This window comes from Balaenoptera borealis (genome assembly GCF_965194805.1).
Source record: "Balaenoptera borealis genome assembly, chromosome: 10".
Lineage (NCBI taxonomy): Eukaryota > Metazoa > Chordata > Mammalia > Artiodactyla > Balaenopteridae > Balaenoptera > Balaenoptera borealis.
Window position 1 is genome coordinate 62920293 of NC_138874.1, and position 25749 is coordinate 62946041.

Below are 25749 nucleotides of genomic sequence, written 5' to 3' on the forward strand. Positions count from 1 at the left end.
AACTGCACATGTAGAAAAATATCATGAAAATGATATTTTTTGCATGCATGCCTATGTGGCTTATGAAATTCTTACCACGGCATGCATCTACATGTTTTCCTTCCTGTCTATAATTTCAAAATATGTGTACTTATGCGTTTATATATATAAAAATTGAAAGAAAAAATAGATCAGTTTATTGGTTATCTCTGGGTGAAGGGGCTATGAGCTATTTAAAAAATTTTCCTTAATATACTCTACTGTATCTTTCTAATTTTCTCAAGTGAAGATGATCAAAAAGATAAAATAATTATATATCTGTATTCTTTCTTAGCTATGAACTATGTTCTTCATGTCAGGGAAATTGGGCCAGTAGGTGATGTGTGCTGGGTAACAGCAAGGCTTTAGGCCAGGGTCTGTGTCGCCAGAGAGTCCCCTCCATTCTCTGAGCATGCTTGATTGGGGTCATCTCATTGCCATATGTGTCCACGTGCCGCCAGAACCCCATGAACCGTTTGTGTCAAATGTGAGAGTCGCCCCAGGGAAGCAGAGAGCCCTCACACCCCGCCCACAATGCCAGCTGTGCAGGATCCTCGTCTCCACTTTACAGGTTAGAACCGGAGACTTGCGGAGCCTGGGCATCTCTGCAGGGCCACACGGTCAGGAGCAGAAGAACCTGGGCTCAAGCCCAGGTCCTCGGACCTCCAGCCCCAGCGTGCCTCATGCCATGCCGCCTCTGGAGGTCAGCAGAAGGTGCTCTGGGACGCACACCCGCGGGACCTGGTGGGGATTTACGGCTCAGAGGGAATAAGAGTTTAGAGGGTTTTGTGATTCACTCAAGGTCACACAGCAAGGAGCAGAGCTGGAAGTAGAACGGTGGTGCTTCACACCAGAATATAGAAAGATGCTCAGAGAAGAGCTGGGATATGGGAGAAAGGGCAAAAGAAGGCAAAGCAATGCGAAGAAAGGAAAGAGACTACCAGTGCTTCCCAAAACAAAGAAACATAGTCCAGTGAGAGAGAGTGTGAGTGTGTGTGTGTGTGTGTGTGTGTGAGAGTGTGTGTGTGGGTGTGTGTTGTGTTAGGGGTGAATGGGAATGGCGTTGCTGGGCCTGCGGGGCCAGGAGGTGAGAATGAGAGTTAGGGAGTGGGGCAGAGGGAAGGAAAAAAAGAAACAGATGGGAAACAGTCCATGAAAGCCAAAAACCTCAAGTCAGACAAATGTTTATTTTATATAGTGTTGATAACAGGGGAAAAAATGCTGACGGAAACTCACAACTAGCACAGGCTAGCGCCAGCTCTTCAGACCCCAGTGGAAAGAGCTAGAAAGTGCCTCCCCCCAGCAGGCCAGGCCCAAACTTGGGTGCTTGAGGCCTGCCAGGATAGCCTACCTGAGGAGCCTGCTGAAAGTGCCCTGAAATTAGAGCCCAGGGCTAGAGTCCATAGCAAGTTAGAGCTGGCAGGCTGGTCCGCTTCTCAGAGCCCCGGGGTCCCGGTCTGTGAAATGGACATGGTCCTTCCTGCTCTGTCCACCTGTCGAAGCTGTTGGGAGGACTTCATTTCTGGCCCACATGGAATAACAGGCACTGGATCTAGCCTCCTGTCTGAAGAAAGAATAGAACATAAGAACCACGGTTTTCAAGACGGTGGGCATCAGGAAACAAAGTGCTGTGATCTACGAGAGATGGGAGACAAGTGAGGTGAGCCCTATGACTGTCCCCGGTTACCTGCCTGGAGTGAATCCCAGCCTGCAGCACAGGGAGGGGGGCCCAAGGAGCCTGGTGGACTCCCTGATTGGAGGGGATGGAGCCGAGGGTGCAGGGAGACTGCAGTTGATAGAGCTGCACCAGGTCCCCCTCCAGTACTGGCAGAGTTCTCATCAGCATATGCATGTGAGGCAATTACCTGGGGGGTTGAGGGGGAACACCCAGAGGATTATCGGGAATAGAGCATGGAGCTTGCACAGGGATGACTATAGTTTCTGTTCCCACCAGCCAGCCTGGAAAACTCACAGCTCAGAAGGCACTGAGTTTACTACTCTAATGTCCCATCCGTATTCAAATATTTCTGCTAAGTCCAGAAAATATGTCCTTGTTTTCAGTCAGTTTGTCTGACTCCTGTCCAAACTCAACCCTCTCTTTGTATTTGGTTTTCATGGCTCTAAACAGAGCAGCTTCTCTGCCCCCTTCTCCCACCCCCTTATTTCTCCTGCTTTTGGCTTGATGAAGAATAGAATGTCCCACATTCAGAATTTGGTTGCCTTCTTTCTTGTGGTGGCAGAACTGGTTCCTCTCTCCTTGGTATCTGTTACACTAGAGGCTAGATCTAAAGGCTTCTCCAGATTCAGGTTCATTTCTTTTGCCAAGAACGCTTCACGGGTGGTGCTTCCTTTCTTATTTTCAAGGTAGTAATGGTCTGTAGTGATTTCCCAACCGGCTCATATCAGGATCGGCTGCTCCCTTCAGCTGCTGATAAAGCAGCGCTCTGGCACGCTAACTACCCAGAGTTTTGCTTCTTTTCATCCCATACAAGAAAGCATGTTAGGATGCGTGTAGGTTAGAATGGTGTTCGTCTATGAACAACCTTGAATCCACTCATTAAAAAAAAATCTTTGCAAACTTTGATCCTTTTTTCAACCTTAGCATGCATAATAAATGATGGTGACGCATGGCACGTCACAACCTTGAACCACTGAATTACCCGGTCCTAAAGGATTAAATGTGAGTTTCAAGGCTGTCACCTATGGGGCCTACAAAGTAGGGTGATCAGTTGTCTCAGTTTGCCTGGGACTAAGGGTTTTCAGTACTAAAGTTGGGAATGTTCTGGGCAAACTGAGTCAAACTAACCACCCTACGACAATGTGCAGACTTGTCAGGTAACCGGGATTGTGAATAAGCCCCTTAGTACGTCAGAATTGCCAGGGCATTAGCTTCGCTCCTGTCTGACCCCTTTTTATACCAGCTGAGAAACTGGTGGTTGTCTGGGCTTTCCAGTGATAGAGACCACAGTCTTTTCCTTGAGGTGGCACATTTCATTGGTAAGTTTGACTGTTAGAAAATTGGGCCTCCCTGTAAATCCCATGAACCACTTGTCAGTTGGAATTTTACCCTGCGGAGCCAAGCATATGATATTGATCAGCTAATCAGACCACTGAAGCCTGACCACGTACCCTCAAAGCAACCTCCCAGGTCGTCGCTGGTCATGACTTCACGTCCTCTCACCCTCCTTTCCCACCTGTGACCTCAGGACATAGTCCAGGTGCTGGTAGAGGAGGTTCATTGGCTCCAGAACAGAAGCTTAACTTGAGGTATGAGAGACTCCTATGCAGAGGAGATGGGCCTGCTCCCTCTTGCCTTCCAGAATCCAGGTCCTCAAGCATTTCCCCTCCCTGCCTACAAGCCCTAGTGCAATGTGACCCCCATGCAGGGGAGAAATGTGCTATCAAAAGGGAGACCTTGTGTGTCTTCACACCCTCTTGAGTGGCTGGTAGGGGAAGGGAGTGCCTAGCTCCATCCATTAAGGATGAGCCAGCTATTCTAACCCACTTGAGAGGGTTTAAAAGTAGAGCCAAGAGTTTAACTTCAAGATGTGCTTTACCACCCGAAATCAAATCATCTCATTTTCAGCACAGTTGTTGAACAGACATTCTCGTGGGGTTAATGCTGCAGCTTTTCCAGAAGCTCCTTGTGTGGGATGGAGGTCAGGTTTTTATAGGCTCAGAGGCATTTCCATCACCAGCTGGGTGATTGTCCTGATCCCTGCTCAATGCCATCCTCTCTGTCTTCATTTCCCCTCTCCAGGATTCCCAGAAGAGCCCTTTAAATGTCCCTTGCTTCTAATCCTTCCCTAGGAAGCCTCTCCTTCCCTTGATGCCTATTTCATACTAATTGCCCACCCCCTCCCAATCCAGTTCCCCAGGCTGTTCCTCAAGGGCCTCTCTTTGGCCCCAAAGGTTTGACCAAACTCCCTCTCTCCAGGGCCTCCACCTTCCTTCTTCTGAGACTAGTGAAACATTCTATCTGTTCCCACCTTGGTGTTGAATAAATACTTCTTTCTAGGTCAACCTCCTGCAGGAAGCCTTCCTTGATTATCTTTATCCTCTTCATGGACTTCTCTCTTCTCTGGCTGCCAGTGTCACACAAACCCATGGACCAGTTTCTCTTCCCCAGAAGACGTTTCTTTTCTCCCTGGCCAATTTGTAAGCCCCTGGAGGAGTGAGGCCAAAATGTCTGTGTCAGAGACAGTGAGTGTTCATCAAAGATCCCATGTCATCCCTTACATTTCCAGCCTCCCTGGCTGGAAAGTGGGGCCATGTGACTAGTTCTAGACTGTGAGCAGAAGTGACATGTGTCACTTCCTGGCGGAGGCAGTTAAGAGCTGGCAGGAGTCCTCCATCCCTTTCTTCCCCTTCTGCAGCAACCACAGATGCTGTGTGATCCAGGTGGCACAGCTACATGATGACAGATCCTCTGGCAGCCTGGTTCCCTGCATGACTGCATGGATCAGAGCTTCCTACTGCCCTGCATTAGACATGTAATATGATCAAGAAACAGACTTTATCCTGTTAAGTCTCTGAGATTTGGGGATTTTTCCTGATGCAGCAGCTAACATTGTTTAACATTAACACTACATCTCCTTTGTTGTTCCGCTTCCCAACCATCTTCACGTCCCTCTTCCTGGAAGCTCTGAGCACACACGTCACCTAGTATAGATTCAGTCAGTGAGGGTTTTTAGTCTAAATGATGAATTTCATGGGATGGTAACTGAGACATGGAACTCATAAATGGAACAACTTAAGAGGATGCTCTCAGCAGCACCATGCCCAGTAAAAACCACCCTTGAACTTAGCCTCCTGGGAAGGCCACCATCCACTGACCTCACTGACCAAAGCCTGGAACCCTGTAGCATGCTGACCTAGATGTAAAACCAGAGGTGGGATCCCCGTAGCTGTATGACTTTGGAATAATCACATGTCCTCTCAAAGCCTTGAGTTAATCACCCACAAAATGACCAAATTTTGTCTGCTCCAGGGACCTGGAACTCCCCAGTTCTGCCCTTCTAGGAAGACCAGCATGTTCCCCAGAAGACGGGGGCTTCTGGGGCCAAACACTACTGTGGCTGTGTGGGTGTGATACCCAGCTTCCCCCAGCTCCTGGATATTAGATGTAAAGAAGGTAACATTGTGATGTAGCAGGGAGAGGCCCTTCTTGGCGCCATGAAGCTTCAGACTGTGGCCTGCCATATGTCTAGTCACTGTCTTTTCTGGGATTGGAGGACATGCTGGAAAGGTGGGGCAGGACCCCCGAAGGGAGAGTATACCAGCAATCCCTACCCTCACAATGATATTGGTTAGAAATTTCCATTTGACTGTAAGCCCTTTGGGGGCATGGCTGTAACTTTTTCACAATCTCATCCCAGTGTCCTATTCAGAGCCTGACCCAGAGGAAGTATTGGAAGGGTACTCGGCTTCCCCTCGGGGTGGTGAGTGTTCTGTTGGTGGTTGTGTAAGCTGAGGGTGGTTGGTCACTAGGCAGGGATGCAGGAGAGGGTGTTCTGAACTCTGAGAAGGGCAGATGAGATAACCAAGAAGATTTGTCCCAGGCTGAGATTCCCCTGGGGGCTCCTGGGTGAGGCTGCATGGGGCACCGGGGAAACCAGATTTCCAGGCTGCGGGCTCAGGGATGGCCCTGATGAGGTGTGGATCCCTCTTGCTTCCACGTTGAGGTGGGGTGCCTGCAGCACATATTCTTAACATATGTTAACCCTGGCACTCTGCTCCTGCCAAGAAGCTGTCACAGAGGTATTTAGCAGAGGAAACAGTGTAGGAAGCGTTCCCGTTGTACTTTGGGGCACTGTGCAACTAATGGGGCATGTACAATGAGGGGCTGCTGGGCGGGGTTGACCCTGCCAAAGCCTGTTTGGTCCAGCACAAGAGGAGCGGGCATTAATGATGCCTGGCAGCCAAAGCGCAGGCCCCTTAGCTGTCAGAATGAAGTACAGGTGACGTGGGCTGAGCACCTACTATGTGCCAGGTGCTGGCCTTGGGCCTCACACATCTGCTACCCCACTTCACCCTCACAACACCCCCACCAGGCAGGCACCATCCATCCAGTTTGCAGATGAAGAAGCTGCCTCTGGATCAGCCTGACTGTAAGGAAATCTACCTCTAATAAAACTCTAAGGAGACCGCATTATGATTTCCTTGGTACCCTGAATCTAATGAACCCATCCAGGAAGTGGGAGCCTGCATGTGACATTAGCTGATGCTACTTGTCTGATCTTTGGGGTCATGTGGGAATCGTAAGTTAGCCTAAATGAGGATGATTTTATTTGACAGAGGTCTTGGGAAAAGCCATCGGCACTTGTCATTGGGATCAGGCTATGTGGTTTTCATCTCTGGAAGCATGTGCGTTTTATGGCCTTTTATTCTCCTCAATCCAAAATACAACATATTTGTGTAACACAGCACACACACGCATACACCTACGTGGGTACACATATTCGTACTTGTACATCTGAAATACACAGTCACAATGCTGCTCACACAATGACACGCCCACATGCACCCGCTGGTGTACTCACACGCACACACGTGTACCCATGTGACTTGATTTCATGCACACAACCCACATCAAATTGCCTTCACACACACACATTCCCTCTCGTGGACACGCTCACCCGCATACACATCAAGCATAGATGGAAAACTCACATTTGCACATGCTTTTTCTCTGAGCAAAGAAATCTTATCTTTTAAAGGAGGGGATGAGGAAAGTGAGCCAACAGTTCTCAGCTGCTTTCTGCCCTCCCCACAACTCTCAGAGACAATGAGTAGTTTTATGCAGGGAAACAAAAGAAAAAGGGCAGGTGGGAGGGGCCTGAGGGCCTGGTTGGACCTCTCCAGGGATGAATTGGTCCTCGCCTTTACTTCCCTGGATTTCAGTTTCCACATCACTCAAGTGGGGATGAAGCACTTCCAACCCCTTTATTCGGCCCCTCTAAGTGCAGGCATGTGGCGGCCATTTAGAAAGGCCCAGTTCTTCCTGATGGGCCACAAAGCTTTTCCCCTGCTGGCCCAGGTGATGGAATGCAGCAGTCACACCCTCAAGGGGCAGTAAGTAGAGGTCAGATTTTCCTGGCTGCACAGGCCCCTAGCTATTTAGATTCCCCCTTATTTCACAGGTGGGGGAACTGAGGCTGGGAAGGGAAGGGCTGGGCGCTTAGCACCATGACTGGCACTTCCTAGTTGCTCAGTGGACACTTGGTGAAGGACTGTCAGATGCTGCTGTTTTACCACTTTCGAATCAGCTCTTGAGGCATCTGAGAACTTGGAATGTGAAGGCCTGGATGAGGCAATATTACATTTTGTGCAAGTGATTGTGGGAAATTTGGATGCTGACCTGCTCCTCTGATCCCAGGTGAGGACAGTCGCTCTTCCTCCCTTGTACAGACGCCTCAGTCAGGAGGTGAGATTTCCTCTTCACCCAGCTCGTCCGGACTCTCCATGTGCATGTTTGTGCACCCACCCCAGGTACACACACATGCACACATACTCCCGCATACTCTCTTGCACACGCATTCACACTCACACAGGAAACACTCTCCAGTTGATGAGACCTGCAGGGAAAAGAGGATACAGGGAGGGGCAGTAAGAGTTTTCCAGGCTGAGTGCTGCTGGGGTCCCAAATAGCATGTCCAGGTTGATCAGTGTTAAAATGAACTTTGATCCCATGATTCCAGCCAACCACTAGATTCCACCAATGTGAGCCTGAGCATGGTCTGGTCCTTCCCCTTGCAGAGCTAAAGTCCACTGGAGGGTTGCCACGGGGTCACCGACACTGAGGGCCACATCTGGGAGGAGGGTGAGGACAGTCCCGTGGGTGCTCTGAGGAGGGAATGATAGACTCCCAAGGGGCTCTGGTGAAGAGAAGGGAATAGGGAAGGACATGTAGAATTTTGCCACATAAAGGAGCGGTGTGCTGGAGCTGTGTGTGTGCGCTGGCCTGAGGGGCAAAGTGTGCAGCATATTCTGGTGGGCAAGTGGTCCTGTGCCACCAGAGCCAGGGATAGGAGGGGCCAGAGAGGCAGCGTGGGGACAGATGGGAAGGGGCTTCAATGTTTGCTGGGGTTGGTGCTATTTCGTGGGTGGAGGAGTGGGTCCCGTAATTGGTTTATAAATAGAAGGGATGAGAAAGGTGACCTTGGTGGCCATGAGGAGCCCGACTAAGGCGGGAAAGTGGCATCTAACTAAAGGCACCAGAGACTGAAGTAAGAGATCAGGGGTCCCTGCCCTCTGGATCTTGCAGGCCAGACAGGAGTTTGATGCAGTAGCTGCGGCAGGTGTGTTAGGACGAGGTCACACCAGCAGAGGCTGTGAGAAGTGAGAGGAGGACGGACTGGCAAAGGGTTTCTGAGTCAGACCCTAGAAGGGGTCACTAAGCGCGAGGTGTCAAGGACAAAGGCGAAGGTTTGGCTGGGGAGGGAGGTGGGCTTGCCATCCCTGAGGTGGGCTGGACAGCGATGTAACATCCCTCCCCAGGCCCCCTCGGGAGGGAACCGGCCATTGTTTGTCAGCCTGTGCTGTTGTGGGAGCAGCAGCCCAGAATATTAAAATCGTTCTCAGGTTTATCTCCTCCCCCTCTTTGCTTGTTTGAAATCCTCGCAATTCAGGGGAGAAAGTTACTTTAATCCTCTGGTTCCTATCAGCCTAATTATAGTTTCAATAGACGACGGGCAGGGCTCTAAATGAGATCGGAGGACATGGGAACACATTATGTTGGCGCTAATAATGATCTGTCTTTGTTTTATCATTTCATGTTGTTGCTTCTCGTTTTGGCTGCCTGAATTCTTAATGCCTTTGAGTGTCTCAGGGAGATTGCTTCTTCTTGCTGCCAGGCCGGGACACAGTTGCAGACTTGCATATGAAGATACCCAGCCTGGTGCCTGCAGCTAACAAGCCAGCCGCCATTTAAATTTCAATCAGCCCTTCTGTTTGTGTGTGAGTTCCTTGGATGGATGGAATTAGCAATTTTGAAAAATTGATTAAAATTGCTGGTTTCACGAAGGCTCAAAACATCAAAATCAATCCTTTTTTTTTTTTTTCGATACACCAAAATTTTTGTTAGACTCACCATGTCTGCAGTATGAGAAACTGCCAAGCCTGCTGGTGGGGTGGTGAGGAGCCGGGAGCTGGGTGGGCTGGGGCTTGTCTTGGCTCTAGACCAACTTCTGTGTGACCTTCTTAAGTGTTTGAACCTCTCTGTTTTTTTTCTCCATCTGTGGCATAAATGGGTTTGACTAGATGGGGGATCTCTAGATGGCTCTTCCAGTCCTGACACTATATAATTATGTGCTCAGAGTCAGGTGAAAAATGAATGGATCTTTGAAGGTAGAATCTGCATTTAGATGAGGTGAGAATACTAACAACAGATAGCATATGGAAAAATACAGTTATCCCCATTTTCAGTTGTAGAAATGGAGGCTTATGCCCTTCCATGGTGCCATAATTCCCAGTCCACAGACTTTCCCTCCTTTCCAGGTGAATAACTCCAGGTAAGGCTGCCCTGACCTGCCCAGCCCAGGGTTCTCCCAGGGCCCTCACTGGTTCTGGAAGAGTCACACGCTACCACATGGCTCCCTGGCCCGACCAGGGGACCAGGGTGTGGAAGTTGGCAGCAGACATTTAAGGCATTCCTGGGCTTTCTCTTCTCTGAGCTTTGAGCTGATGTCTTGAAGGCTCTGTTCATCAGCTTTGCAGCAGAGGTGACTTGGAGAGTGAAATAGTAATAAAAAATGCAAATGTCTTATTTTCCTGAATAGTGTGAGCCGCTCAACAGCCCCATACCCATGGTCCTGGCTGGAGTCTCAGTACAGATAAAAACCCTCTAAAACCCTCAGGGTTGGAGGAGAAAAAAACCACTCTGTTCGCTGTCACGGGCAGGAGTAAAATTCCTTGATTTCTGGTCCCGCCCTCACTTGCCCCCAGTTGCACTCACCTTGGTCGGTAACTAGGCACTGCTACTCCCTCCACTTCAATCTGAGTAAGAGGAGTGTCACAGCCACTTTCTGTCTGTCCTTTCTGTCTGTTATAGCTCCCCATGGCACAGCTGTCAACAGTGCTTAATCACAAGAACCACCTAGGACTCTCGTTAAAAAAGTAGGGATGCTCAGTACCTGCTCCAGACTTACTGAAAAGAAGCCCAGACAGTACGGGAAGCCCTGTTTCTCTAAACACGCTCTCTGTATGTGGACAACATCTGTGTGGTCTCATCTCCCAATTCACTGGCCAGAGGGTCAGTGTGCAGACAATTGAAATTCTGTTCACAGCCCTATACGTGCTTATTGAACCCCTACTAAAGTTAGGGGAAAAGATAGAGGACTTACGGGAAAAGCATGTTTTCTAGACCTAGAAATGAATACCAGCTCCATCACAAATGCTTCGTGACCTTGGGAAGTCACTTACCTCTCTGGCCCTGCGTTCCCTCAATTGTCCCATGAGGACAGTGGTCCCTCTCTCCAGACTGTCTTGAGGAGACATACATGGTGTGTACGTGGAACACTTGGTACAATGCCTGGCACAGAAGTAGGTGCTCAACCAGCAGTAGCCTGTTCCTGCCAGAGGAAACCCACAGCAGCCCTACGGGGACAGTTCCTGGGCTTCTGTGAGTCCCCAAGCAGCTGGCCATTCCCAGAGCGTGTAATTTCCCCTTCAGGAGACGTGGATGTAGGCGGTAGGCTAGGCTCACTCCCCAGGGAAGTGACTTGCTCCTTTCACCAGCTATTATTGTATTTAAAACAAATTGGGCTTCAGCATAGTATAAACTAGTATCTGTTATGGGCCTTCAGGGAATTCACAAATTATTGAAATTATAATACCTTCCAGCATCAAGGTTTTGCTTTCCTGTAAAGCACAGTGGTGGGCACACACAGGCCATTCTCGTAGGCAGTGCAGACAACAGGCTGGAAGGAGGCAAGGGACAATGATGGAGAGAATTTGACCTGGCTTTTTTGCGGGTCCTTGTCCATTCAAAACAGTCTTCTTTACCACCTTGGTGAACACCTGGTGCATGACACAGGCGCAGCCACTGAGCTCGGGAATCAGGGGTTCCCAGCGAATGGAGAACTCTTTGATTGTGTAGCAGTCAGCACTCGCTTTTTGTCGGGGAGGGAGAGAAATCCAGCTCAGCCTGGCTTAAGCAGAAGGGGAGGTGATTGACTCACAGGCCAGGAGTCAGGCATGACAGGGCCCAGGTTTTGTATGGAATTGTCAGCTCCATCTCTCAGCCTTTGTTCCTCTGTGTCGACTTCATCCTCAGGCTAGCTGTCCCCACAGGGTGGCACAAATGGCCCCAGCAGCTCCAGGCTCACATCCTGCCTGATAGGCAGTAAACCTCTCTTCCCCAGTGGCAACCAAAGCCTAGTACTGACTCTCCTTGGTTCACCAGGGTCGTTGCTCCTCCCTGAACAAATGCCTGTGGTCTGGGGAGTGGGGAACCCCGACTGTCCAGGCCTGGCTCACTTGCCCACCCCAGGGCCAGGAGTAGAGAGTCAGGGAGGGGTGGTTTCTGTAGGAAGGCAGCTCAGAAGCTGAGTGGGCAAAACCAAGACATGTCCAGTCCCACTGGTCAAGGAGCCCAGGCCCAGTGACAGAACTTAGGGTGGCTTCTTGTCTTCCCTGACCGCACTCCTGCCCCCTCCAAACCCCACATTGCTTAGGCTCTTGGTTTTGACCTATTGAAAACACAGGATGATTAAGACGATTGGAAAACTTGAACATTGTCTTAGTTTGGGGTCCCTAAAAGTGGATGCTGAGGCTAGGATCAGGGTGTGAGATGTTTACCTGGGAAGTTACCCCACGAAGCACAGTAAGGGCTGCAGAGTGACACAGGGAAGCTCCGGAGGAAAACTAGTGCAGGCTGAGCTAGTGGGTGGGTTCCTGCTGTGGGCCATGGGAATTCAGTTGCTTTGGGACCCCCTTAGTGACTGCACACTCAGAAGGGTTCCTCCAAGGGGCAAGGAAGCTTGGCTATCTAATGACCAAGTCCTGTCCCTCCTGGGGTTTAACTGCCTAGCACTCTGAGCCTGCCGCGTTATGGTGAAAAGTCTTGCAGCGCTAGCTTGCCCTCAGATGGACATGCAGGTGCTTGAGCTGGAAGTGTCAGTGTGTAAGGGTGCACCCCACTGCAGCAGCAGCTGCCTTCCAGAGAGGAAGGCCGGGAGAGGTGGGATGGACACCAGCAGGATCTGCTACAAATTGGGACTGGGTATTATTAAGGAATTTAAAACAATTTTGCTAGGCACCTTAATGACATTGTAATTAACATAGGAATATGCTCTTATTTTTTAAAGAAATGGGTTATGAAGAATTTAAGCGTGAAAGGTAGTGATATTTGTAATGTAAAATATTTTAGCAAAAAAAAAAAAAGGATGAAGCAAATAGTACAAAATGTTAGCAGTTGTTCAATCTAGATGACAGATATATATCTGTGGGTGTTAATTATGTTATTTCTAGCTTTTGGTAAGTTTGAAAATGTTCATAATCAAAAAGAAGACCCAGGGTGATGCTGGGATCTGTTTGTGTTTGGTGACTGGGTGGTGGCTACTTCTCTCTGTCCCTGGCTGGAGCTTTGGCCTTGCCTCCAAATTGTGTGTGACTTTGCAAAACTGTCAGGGCCTCAGTTTCTCTGCTTGTAAATGAAAGACAGCCTTGTTTCAGATTTCTGAGATCTGCCACACTCAGAGGCTCTGGGTCAGTGAACAGTTTCTGAAGTGCACTGGAAATTCTAGAATATCAATAGAAAGAGCTTTGGAACTCCCAGTCTGCTCTTCCCACCCCGGAGCCTTAGGTTAGGGCCTGTTGGGCCACTTCTGAGATGTTCTAAGACTCAGCCTCTGACTCGGAAAATGATCCCAGTTAAGCGTTCAACTGCCCTTTTTTTCCCCCCAGGGCTGACATTGGACTGCTGGGCCTCAGCATGACTGAAACCTGGGGAGAAGGGCCAGTTCAGTGAGGAAAGCAAGGTCCTGGGCCTCATGCAAAGACAAGTGTCCTGCAAGTGAATGCATATATTCCTGCTATATGGTGAGTTTTTACCATAAATGATGTTGAATTGTGTCAAATGAGTTTAAAAAATTTTATTTTGAGATAATCATATGATTTCACAGATATTGGAATATTAAACTAACTTTTTGTTCCTAGGATAAATCCCTGTGAGTCATGGTATATTATCCTTTTTATATATCATTGAATGCAGTTTGCTCATATTTTAAAAGTATTTTTGTCCCATGAAGAGTATTGGTCTGTAGTTTTCTATTTTAATAATTTTTTTTTTCTGGTTTTGGCATCAAGATAAGTTGGCTTCATAAAATGAATTGTAAAGGGTTTTCTCTTTCTCTATTTTCTGAAAGCGTTTGACAGAGTTGGTATTTTTTTTCCAATTTAAAAATTTCTAATTTTTAAAAATAGAATCTACCAGTGAAGCTATTGGAACTGATACTTTCTTTGAAGGAAAATTATAACTATAAATTCAGTTTACTTTGTAGATATAGGATTATTCAGTCCTTCTGTTTCTTCTTGAGTGAATTTTGGTAGTTTGTACCCTTCAAGGAATTTGTGTATTTTTCTCTAAGCTCTTGAATTTATGGTGTAAAATTGTTTATACTGTTTATCTTCACCATACCCCTTATCATTATGTAATGTTCCTTTTTACCCCTTTTTATGAAGTCTATTTTACTTGATATCAATATAGTCAATAGAACTTCCTTTATAAAAATTAAAACAATTATTTTGTTATTTTATTAAGCTATATTGACAATAGAACTTTTTTTTTGCTGCTACTTTAAACAAATTTAAGTATAATTTACCTATGTCAGTTCCAGGTGTACAACACAGTGATTTGGTATTTATGTACATTACAAAATGGTCATCATGATAAGCCTAGTTACCACCTGTCACCATACAAAGTTATTACAGTATTATTGACTATATACCCCATGCTGAATAGAACTTTCTTATAATTAGTGTTTGGGTGGTATATTTTATTCCATCCTTTATTTTTAATCTATCTGTGTCTGTGTATTTAAAGTGTATATCTTGTAGACAGCATGTATTTTGGTCTTGAATTTTATCTAGTCTATCAATCTTGGACCTTTGAATTGGAATGGTCATTGGTAGATTGGGTTCAAATATATCATATTGCTATTTATTTTCTATTTTTTCCATCTGTTCCTTGTTTCACTTTTTCCCTGCCTTATTGTGTATGAGTTCAGTACTTTTTAGAATTCCATTCTATCTTCTCTGTAAGTTTAGTAGCTGTACCTCTTCGTTTTATGTTTTCAGTGATTGCTCTAGTGTTTGTAATATACATTTAACTTACCAAGTCTACGTTCCATTAATATTATACAAATTTATGTTTGATGTGAGAATCTTACGACAGTATAATTCCTCTTCCCTTCCTGTCCTTTGTGCCAGTGTTGTTATATATTTTACTTATACATACATTATAAACCCCACAGTATACTGTTATTTTTATATTTAGTCAGCTACCTTTAAAAAAATGAGAAATGAGAAAACATGTACATTTTTATCTACCCACATATTTAGAATTTCCAAGACTCTTCATTTGCTTGTGTAGACCTGATTTCCATCTGATATTTTCCTTTAGCCAGAAGAGCTTTAGTTAATAATTCTTATAATGCAGGTCTGCTAGTGGTAATGAATTCTCTCAGTGTTTTTTTTAATCTGAAAATTCTTTATTTTGCCTTTACTTTTTTATTTTAAATTTATTTATTTATTTATTTATTTTTTGGCTGTGTTGTGTCTTCGTTTCTGTGCGAGGGCTTTCTCTACTTGCGACAAGCGGGGGCCACTCTTCATTGCGGTGCGCGGGCCTCTCACTATCGCAGCCTCTCTTGTTGCGGAGCACAGGCTCCAGACGCGCAGGCTCAGTAATTGTGGCTCACGGGCCTAGTTGCTGCACGGCATGTGGGATCTTCCCAGACCAGGGCTCGAACCTGTGTCCCCTGCACTGGCAGGCAGATTCTCAACCACTGCGCCACCAGGGAAGCCCCTTGCCTTTACTTTTGAAGGATTCTGTCACTTGATATAGAATTCTAGGTTGATAGTCATTTTTCCTTCCTCTTTATACATTTTTTAAAATATTTATTTATTTATTTATGGCTGCATTGGGTCTTCGTTGCTGTGCGTGGGTTTCCTCTAGTTGAGGTGAGCGGGGTCTACTCTTCGATGCAGTGCACAGGCTTCTCATTGAGGTGGCTTCTCTTGTTGCGGAGCACGGACTCTAGGCACGCGGGCTTCAGTAGTTGTGGCACGTGGGCTCAGTAGTTGTGGCTCATGGGCTCTAGAGCACAGGCTCAGTGGTGGCGCACGGGCTTAGTTGCTCTGCGGCATGTGGGATCTTCCTGGACCAGGGCTTGAAACCATGTGCCCTGCATTGGCAGGCGGATTCTCAACCACTGAACCACCAGGGAAGTCCCTTGCTCTTTATACATTAGAAATGTCATTCCATTGTCTTCTGGCTTGCATAGTTTCATTTGAGTAGTCTTTGTAATTTTTAGTTATGTTTCCCTGTAAACAATGAGTATTTTTTCTCTGAAGATTTTCTCTTTAACATTGGTGTTCTTAAATTTGATTATGATACGCCTTGATGTGATTTTCTTTGTACTTATCCTACCTTGGGGTTTGTTGAAGTTTTTGGATATGTCAATTTATATTTTTAATGAAATTTAGAAAACTTTCAGCTATTACTTCTTCAAATAATTTTTGTGTGCTTTTTCTTTGGGGACTCCAAATTACACATTTGGTAGAAAACTTAATACTGGAGTGTGACCCACTCCAAATATTCTGACTTAATTGGTCAGAGTAGGAGCATTAGTATTTAAAAAATTTTCCCAGTTAGTTCTAATGTGCACACAGGGTTGAAAGCCACTGACCTCATCCAACCTTCCCAAGTTAGAGCTGAGGCCACTGAAGCAAAGAATGGTTAGAAGCAAATGTAGATGAGATCACAGTCTGTTGCAAAGCCCACCTAAAACGGAGTACAGGATATGTATAATACCTTATATCCTCCCAGGAGACTGTCTCTTGACATCCAGGTATTTGCAATTGTGTCAGGAGGTCTGCAGTGCATTTGAATTCAAGATGTACATCCTCCAAACATAGTAGCTAAGGCCAACCCATTAGCTATACAAAACTATGGATTTCTGCAGTCCCCAAATCATTTAAATCAGCCTATTACCACTACAGTGCCCACATATAGACCTGGTATGAGTCATTGATTGGTTTTGATCAAGTTGATGAGAATTCTGCTATTTAACAGACTTCAGCACTCTGGAGAACCCCAGGGCATATTCTGCCAGTGTTCCTATCAATTCCTTCTCCAGGTTTACATCAGCAAAGATGTTCTCAGCTTGGTTTCAGTCATTCTATGCATTAAAAAAATAGTGCTTTCACTGAACCAGCAGGAGGCAAATATTATCTAGATTTTGATACTGAGTAGCATTCTGAGATTTATTGATTCATGTTCAAAATTTCAGGGATTCTATATAGGATTCTTTGGTGAGATCCTTAGGTGAGAATTTTTTCTTTCCCTTTTTCCCTCCTTCTTCCCCTCCTCTCCCCTCCTTTCCCCCATTTTTCTCTTTCTCTCTCCGCTTCCCTCTCTTTCTTCTTTCTCTTTTTAAAGTTAACCCTAGGTTGGTCACACCTGGAGTGGTGAGACGCCTCTGCCTGGGGACCACATGCAAGTTAGTAGGGAACTGGATTATTCCAGTGCTCCTTTCCTGCCTTGACATTTTTTCTAATTCCATAATGCCCCTAGATGATTCTTGGCTGATACCCAGTTTCAGATTTTAGGCTGATAATAGCAGCCAGATGACTCCCCTCTCTGCTCCTCTCTCCACAGCACACTCTTAGCTTTTGCTTGGGCTTTGACTCACTGTTTGGCTTAGACAAACCCACTCATCAAGCTGGCATTTTACAGGTGGCTGAAGACAGATGCAGAGAGTGAAAACAAAAAGTGATGGTTAACACTTATGAAGTGTGTATAACTGTTTTAAATGCTTGACCCTCAGAGCCAGGCTATAGACAGGCACTAAACATTACCCTCATTTTATACAGGAGGAGACTCAGGCACAGAGGGATTAAGTAACTTTTGAAAGAACATGACAGATAAGTAGCAGACCTGGGATTTGTACCGAAACAGTTCTTAACTAAAGCTTAGAGACTTGATCTAAACCACTACCTGACTGTCAGAGGACAGCCCTGTGTTTGGATTAAGTAGGTGGCATCTGAATGCCATGTTTCGAAGGACCAAAAGGCATTGTCCCTGATGCCCTGTCATATGTCTACAACCTCCTCTATGAGCTCCTGCGTTTGAATAAGGCATCACTTATAGTTTCTGCATTCAGATGGACTCTGAATGCAGAAGTCCTCTACTTTCTAATTTGTGGCCTTGGACCTCAGCTTCCTTATCTGTAAAATGGGGCTGCTAATACCTCCTTCAGAGGATCATCGTAAGGATTCAGTGAAATTGTGTATGTAAAACACCTGGCACAGAGGACCCACCATTTATTAAGGGATGGAACCACGGGAGGAAACACTGTGATCTGCTGATTGGCATCAGTGAAGAGCCCCAGAGAATGGAATATGGGCAGATGTTTTATTTTTAACTTTTTATTTGAAATACAAATTTGCAAATATAGTACAGAAAGTTTCTGTGTACCCTCCTAGCTTTTCCCAATGTTAGCATCTTACATAATTTATAATTACTAAAACCAATAAATTAGTATTGGGAAACACTAATACTAAACTATAGATTTCTTTCAGATATCACTGTTTTTTTTCATTCATGTCCTTTCCCTATTCCAGGATTCAGTCCAAGACACCATGTTGTATTTAGTTGTCATGTCTCCTTAGTTCCTTCCAATCTGTGACAGTGCCTCAGTGTGCCCTTGCTGTTCATGACCTTGACCTTTTAGAAGGGTACTGAGCAGTTATTTTATAGGATGCCCCTCAATTTGCATTTGTCTGATTTTCCCCTCATGATTAGATTGAGGTTATATTTTTTTGGCAAGAATACCACATATGCGATGCACCTTTCTTAGTGCATCATATCAGGGGCCAGGTGGTGTCTATATGTCCCATTACTGGTGATGTTAACCTTGATCATCATGGTAAAAGTGGGGTCGGCTGGGTTTCTCCACTGCAGATTACTGTGTGTGTTTTGGCCTTTGTATTGATAAATATCTTGGAGGAGATACTTTGAGATAATTCAAATATTCTATTTCTCCTCAAATTTTCACCCATTAATTTTAGCACCTTGTCTGTAATAATTATTACTGTGGTGTTGCAATGGTGAATACTTAACTTTCCCTCATCCATTCTACATTTATTAATTGGAATTCTTCCATAAGAAAGAGCTGCCCCCATTTACTTATCGATTCAGTTATTTATTTATAACCATATGGACTTGTGGGTATTTAGTTGATGAATGAGTTGTAATTTGGTATTCTCATTATTTATTTTATTGCTCACATTGTCCCAGCCTTGGCCTTTCAGTTTGTTTTCTCTGTCCTTTGGACCTGTGGCCAGGGTTTATGAAATCCCAGAGTTCACCTCGGGGCAGCAAGGGCCAGGCTGTGAGAGGGGGCAACTTGAAGGGGAGTGGAAGTGAGAGGGGAGATGGTGGCACCCGAGACCCCTTCCCCATATAGAATCTGCTTCTCTAAGACCCATTCAATTCTGGAATTTCACTGGACAGCCCTATTTCCCTGCTCCATTCTACAGCTGAGCAAATCAAGGCCTCAGGAAGGGAAGGGGCTGTTGGGGGCCACTGAGCAAAAAGCTGGGTGGGTGGTGAGGTGGGAGGGGTGACCTGAGCCGGAACCCTGTCCCTGCCATCCTAGCCTGGCCCTGGGCCCCCACGCGGTACCTGTTTGCAGGGCAGCCTGTTTCAGGAGCCGGGCAGCTAAGGTCTGAGGGAAGTGAGCTCCATCAGCAGAAACTCAGGAAACAGGAGGCTTCTGGTGCAGTCTCTTCAGGAAGCCCTGGGGCTATTGGCGCTGCTTCCCTCTCCTTTCTGCCCAGCTGAAAGGGAGGGGTTTTCGTTGCCAAATCCCCAGCTCCGGCTCAGTGGGGGCCTCTAATCCCCTCCTGGCTCAGGAACGTGGTTCAGCCCAGGCCTACTGGAGGTGCCCCCAGAGAGGATTTGTGCAGGCCTGGGAACAGAGCTCCATGCGGCCCCAGGCCCACCCAAGCCAGAGCTGGAATGCTAGCAGCAGAGCATGGGAAACAGGCATAGGGTTGGAGCTGACAATAAGTTCTGTGAGAGTCAGGGGCTACATTAATAGAGGTACAGTGGGCAGAAGGAGGGATAGGCTGGTGTGACACACGAGACCAGCCTATAGCAACTTCGGTATCTGAGCTCTTCTGGCCCTGACTGTTTGTACAAGCACTAGGCCCTGGGCTGAGTGGAGACATACCACACCCAATGAAAATAGAAAAGCCTCCTTTCAGTCCCGGAAGCACATGCAGAAAGCAGAGATTGTGAGTTCTGCTGGTCCTTTCTAGTCTACAAGGAGTTTCCTTTCTACAGAGGAGGGGAGAATAGGGGTTGGGGGGAGGTCTCCATTTTACAGATGCTGCAGCTGAGGCCTGAAAGAGAAAGGGGTTATGGCCTTCTCTGGGGAGTGCAAATGATTCCAGAAAGAATCAGGCTTTCCCACTCCTGAGTTCTGGGCTATTCCATGACACCATCCTGTCTTTGGGGCCTGTCCTCCCATATCTGACTCATCTCCAGCCATGGTGAACAGTGCCTAAGACTCAGTAGGTGCTCTGGAAAGCCCTCGAGCATTCCCCATGCTCCTGCAGGGTGGACCATGATCTTGGGTGGGTTGGGCAGAGGAGGGGCCCTCCCCCAGACCCATCAGTGTCGAACAGCTAGATGACCGAGTGGCGTGTGTGCACGCGTGTGTGTGCACGTCTGCAGGGCGAGGAAGTGGCATGTGCTTGGAGGAGCCTGCAGAGAGGCACTTGGCTGGATCCCCACCCTCGTCTGGCTCTGGTTTCATACTTCCTTCCCCTGCAGGCCTGGGGAGGCCAAGCTGCACAGATGGCCATCTGGCTGGCACTTTAGGACACGGCCCAGTGCTCACTCCCAACCTTCTCTTCCCCTCCTTCTCTGCTTCACTGGCTCTATGGACTCTGAAAGGAGTGCTGGGCCAGGATGGAGAAGCATTAGGGGTGACAGGCAGGGGCCTCAGGCACAGGACTGGGCCATGGTAGAGCTTTGCCCCCTCACCACGATCAGACTCATTGAAGAGAACTCATGTCTGTGCTGCCCAGGTCCTAAGGCCTGGGAGGCAGGAGGGTCACAGGATGGGGGAGGCTGATGCTGTGCCTAGTGAGAAGATTCCACTGATGTGAGCATCCTCCTTGGCTCTATAAACTCCATTCCCAAGAGCCAGTCAGAGGCACTGCAACTCAGCCCCTCCCTCTGTCCATACATCCCCCTCATTCATTCCATAAGCCTCTCTTGATGCTTATAGCATCCTAGAACCTGTTCTAGGCCCTGGCAGGGCCCCATCATTTATTCAAGATGAATAAAGAGCCATTGGATTTGTTCAGAACCCAATTCTGGCTCCAGAGTTTTAAGAATTGACTGCTGGGGAGGATGGGGACGGTTCCTCCCAAGCATCATTATAGTGACCTGCTCCCTGCAGAGCTTTGGGGGCAGAGGCTATAAGAAGGGAGGGGGTGGGAGGTGCTGGGGAAAGAGGTAGAAGCTGGGGGTGGGGCCTGAGTTCTGGCCCCAGGTCTGGTGCCTACACACTCTATGTCCCGGTAGGTTGCCAGATTTGGCAAAAACAGAACAAAAACGGGACTCCCAAGTAAATTTATGTGTCAGATAAACAGTGAAAATTATTTAGAATAAGTTTGTCCCTTGCAATATTTGGGACATACTTATACTAAAAAATTATTTGTTCTGTATCTGAAATTAAGACTTAACTGGGCACCCCGTGTTTTGTCTGGCAATCCTATGGTCTGGGCAAGTGTATGGCAGACCCTCTCTGGGAGTCTGTTGCTTCATCAGCACCACTAAGGTGAGGAGGGGGGCCAGTGAGAGCCAAGGACCCTCCACCTCCATGGAGGGCAGACTGCCTGTTTCATACTAGCCCCTGGCTCAGTACCAGCTGATGGGCAGGATTGATGCCTTCAAAGTGTATGGAGAAAAGTCTGGGTGTTCGATGAGTCAGACCTGCTCTTGTGAGACCCCCATTTTTGTCTCTCCCCGATGGAACAGGTCAGCCTGAGTGAGCCACTGGCTGTCATTACATGAGAGAGCCTGCACAGGGATAGTCCTAGGTCACCAGAGGTCCCCCTACAAAGAAATCCTGGGCTGTCTGTCCCTCTCAATGTTTTCCCTGCTTCTAGTTCAGCCTTGCCCTTGACTGCCGCAGAAGGAGGCCAGAGAGGGAAAGAGTATTGCCATGGTCACACAGCATGCAGTGGGGAGCCAGAAGCAGCCCTCCAGCCACCCAGTGCCCTGCCCTGTGCCCCCTGGGAAAACACGCTCCCGGCCCTGCACAGTCTTCTCTGAGGGTTCTGTTTGTGGCTATGGGGGTTCCTGCCCAAGAAGGCCTAACAGGGTCTGAGGGCCTCTGCCCAAAGGTGAGTGACACATTGGTCTGAAGCCATTCTGGCCTGGGGTGTTGAGAACCGCTTTGAGCATGAACAATCCCATATGTCCAATGGCTGATTAGCCGCACAGAGATGGGGAGGGGGAAAGATCATGAATAAAGAATCCGTATTAACCAAAGAGCCAGCGACAGAGGCCCAGCTGAAAGAAATTAAAAAGATGGTGTTTTCAAACACTGCCCTCCGACTAGGGAATTTTTCTAGCTGCGAGCGAGTGTGTTACAAATTTCAGACGCTAACATATTGACAAAAACAAACAAATAAACAAAAGTTGAAATGCAGGAGGCCTCCTGGGTCTGATGGAAATCTCAGTGATGTCCCCCCCACCCCCTGCTTCGTCCTGTTGTAAAAAAAAATGCAGCTAACAATAATATCTGACAGCAAATTCTTCCCCGGTCTGGATGCTTTTCACCCATTGTTCCTTTGGAAAAAAGTTGTCTCTATAAGCGTCTGCATGTTGGTGATCATTAGGAGGAAAGAACTAAGCAGAGTTTCCTTTATTTATTTACGTCCCTTTTTCTGAATTCTGATGAAGCACAGACAGGCAGGCAGGCAGAGGAGCATCTGGCTTCTCAGAAAGATGGCTGCGTGGAGAATTGGGGCCCTGGCTCCAGACTCAGGGAGCATGTGCAGGCTCTCAGAGCAGACGGAGGGTCCCTCTTCCCAGCAGCTGGGGCTGCAGTGGAGCCCCCCAGCTTCTCCCCGGTCCTGCTCAGGGCACCCCTGCCCTCTCCTCGGCCCTGGGCAGGCTGTGCGTGGAGCAGGGCGTCACGGATGAGAGCCTCATGCACACTGGGGGTGCAGGGTGGAGGGGGTATGTGATGTGAAGTCCAAAAGAAGGTGCTCAGGCTGGTGCAGGTCCTAAAAACCACATGTTCAGAAGGTGGATGGTAGGATCCAGGGGCGCTTAGCCTGAGGCAGTGCGTGGGGGAGTACTGACACAGGGGGAGCCAAGCCCTGTCTCACCTTGGCACATTTGCAGGGTCGTCGTGGAGCAGGGGGGAAAGAGTGTCCTTAAGGAGTGTATGTTGTACCAAAGATGGAAAAGAGAGGCCTCTTTCTATGCTCAGATGACGTCACTATCCATCAGAATCAGGCGAAAAGTTGGAAGGGTGGCCCTGTAAATGGAACGAGTTCCCCGTCATTGGACAGGTGGCAGGGAGTGTGCGAGTGTGTGTTTATGGTGCACCCGCCGAATGTGTTCTGGGTTCTGGGCCTGTCCTTGGCATGGCTGGACCCTCCTGTAAGCCTCCAGTTCACCCACATGGGTTTTCGCGCGTTTGTATTCTAGACGGGAGGCTGAGGTAGAGGTCAGGCTGGGTAAACCTTGAATGACTGGCAGAGCCAGAATGCAAATCATCGCTCTTTGTGGGACAAGCTGCTGCCTGGGCAGAGCCTGCTCCGTGGAGATGATGTGGGGGATTTGAGCACGCTGTAGGAGATGGGGCAGGGGTGCACTTCCCGGTCCTAGAGGTGTGACGCAGAGGACCCCTGTAGAGAAAGCCTGGGGGTTTCCTGTCCCCAGGTGATGGGCGAGGCATATGCCCACCTGCCCCCTCTTCCCTCCCCATCCAGCCCACAGCCGATGGGGCTTTGTTTCTGACACGAGGCAGCCTGGCCATTGGAAGGCTTTGGAGTCTGACAGCCTAGGGCTCGGGGGCTGGTTACTCTACTTCTCAGCTGGGGGACATGGAGTGAGGAGCCCAGCCCTGCCAGCCTCGGCACCCCCCTCTCCAACCGGCATCAAAGGGCTCACTAGGCTGGGAGTGGGCCCTGCTGACTCTGACCTCATTTGCTCTGCTTCTCCGCCCCAGTGGGATGGAGTCCCCGCCCCCACCTGTAACTATCCAGGGTACCATGCTGGGGGAGCTTCCCCAGGACAGGGACAGGGACAGGGTATCTCTAACTCCTGACAAAGCCAGGTACCTAGAACCCAAGTGGCAGCATAAAATGTACTTGCTGAATGTCTTCCGATGGCCTGGGCAGGGCATGTTACCAGGAAGAGGCTCCTGAGAGTTGGGGGTGCCGGGTGTTTTGTTCCAGGCGTCTGTGGCTCACTTGCCTGGGCCTGAGCGCCGTCACTTAGCAATTTGGAGAGGGAGTGCAGCACTATCAGCCTGGGCCAGGCGCACGCAAACTCTCTGGTCTTGGGGAGAAGCTTCAGGGTGACTCGCTCTGCTCCGCGGTGTCCTACAGCAGCAGCAGCAACAGCCACGGGGCCCTCTGCCACGGCGGCTGCCATGTGGTGGCCGATTTGCTGCGGACCTTGTGTGCACATATGAAGGATGGGGTGGCGTGGGGCACAATCCCCGAGTCCACTTCCCCCGACTCTGCACTGTGCAGGCGCTAGAAAGGTCTTCCTTCCGTGGAGCAGAGCATCTGCCTCCTTTTAGCTTCTGCACATTTATCTTGTTTGTGGCCTGTGGGTCCCCCTGCTTGGGGATGGGCCACCAGAGGTTTGAAGACAGGCCCAGCATTCTTCCTGCCCTGGTCCTGCTGCCCTGCTCCCTCGTGGCCCTTGTTGGAGGGTCTGTATGTGCCTCTCCCCATTTCCTTACCTGTCTCTGGCTTCTGTTCCAGGACTCAGCACATGACAAAGGACCCCCTTCCTTGGTGGGAAACCCATGCTGAAGCCCAGCCATGCCCCAGGATTGCCCAATCCAGGAGAAGACACACAAACAATGTCATTTCCCTGACCCCACTTCCCCATTCCCAGACTACTGTGGAGCAACTGTATTTTTTAAAGTAGGAAGGTACATATATTTCCTCTCCAGTAAAACCAGGAAATGATCTTGGAGACACAGAGTGTTCAAGTAACATGTGTAAGGTCACACAGCACTTGGTAGTCAGGCCGGTCTTGGAAATCCAGACTCCGGCCTCTGGCCCTAATTCCTTCCCTGAGAACCTCTGTGGTGACCAGCTGGCTCATCAGGTGGGGAAAGGGCCCGTGGCTGACATGATTGATGACTTAGTGCTGTGTCCATTGTGGGGTGTCTTTGTTGAGAACACAGAAATTGCAGCAGGACCACTGGGGCTTCCCTGGGCCACAGACACACTGGGCCTTTGTCCACCTGGCCAGGATCTAAAGCGGATATGAAAATCGGCTTACAGCAGCCCCTGAAGGCCCTGCAGCCCAGCAAAGCATGTCTGAGAAGGAGAGAAAAAGCAGACACAGCTCAGCAATCCCCCTACCCACAGAGGAAGCCCAGATCACTCAGCAAAGCAGATGCAGAGACCATCTGAATTGCCAGCAATGTTTCCAAAATTATATCAGTCTGGCCTAGTGGCCTGGGGACTGGCAGAGGTGCCTGCGGGAGGGGCCAACTGTCCCTTCTGGGTTCAAGTGAGGAACGTGGCCCAGTGAGCTCCATGTCCTCTTTCATTATAGCCCCTCGTGGAAGTACTTTTTTTTTTTTTTTTTTAAGAAAACTCTTCAGAGCTCTGCCTTTGCGAGAAGCTCTATAAATAACTTGCTGGGAAACATTTCTGCCTGATACTTGCCACCTACAGAGAAAATAGTCCATACGTCAGGCAGTTTGGCATCCGGAGAAGCTCAAAGAGGGCAGCGTGGCGTGCAGGATGCGGGGATGCCTAGGAGTTGGTAGCAGACACAGACGGCGGCAGTCAGAGCTCACGGGTGCCGTCCCCGGATCTGGGTTCAAACTCTGGCTCTGCCACCTACTGCCGTATGACCTTAGGAAAGCTGCGTCCCCCCTGGGCTTTGAGGTCCTTGTTGGCAAATGGGGCTGGTCATGTATGACCTTGTCCTCAAGAAGGTATAGTTGAGTGGGTAGGAACAAAGCACAGCTGGTTCTTGGATCTTAGGCAGAGTGAAGGAATGGCCCTGGGAAAAGAAAAGAGAGTGGAGTGTCAAGGGGCTGGTAGGGGCAGATTCTTCTCATTTCCTCCTGCTGCCAATCCACTGTGTTCTCCTGGACTTGGGGGTCTGGTATCAGGAGGGGAAGCCAGTGATGCACGAAGTCAAGCTAGCACCCTTATTGCTAAGATCGGGAGACCAAGGCCCACCGTGCAGGGGGCGAGGTGGGGGGGGTGGTT

General features: G+C 48.4%; 1 protein-coding gene across 1 annotated transcript in view; it reads left to right on the top strand.

Moving 5' to 3' along the window:
• The window catches only part of RPS24 (ribosomal protein S24), a 346544-nt gene extending 321346 nt beyond the window's left edge, over positions 1–25198 (top strand). Inside the window, exon 7 of the transcript XR_014249410.1 lies at positions 12925–25198. The gene's annotated coding sequence lies outside the window, so the exon portion shown is untranslated. The remainder of the gene's footprint in view (positions 1–12924) is intronic.
• The last annotated feature ends 551 nt before the right edge of the window (positions 25199–25749 follow it).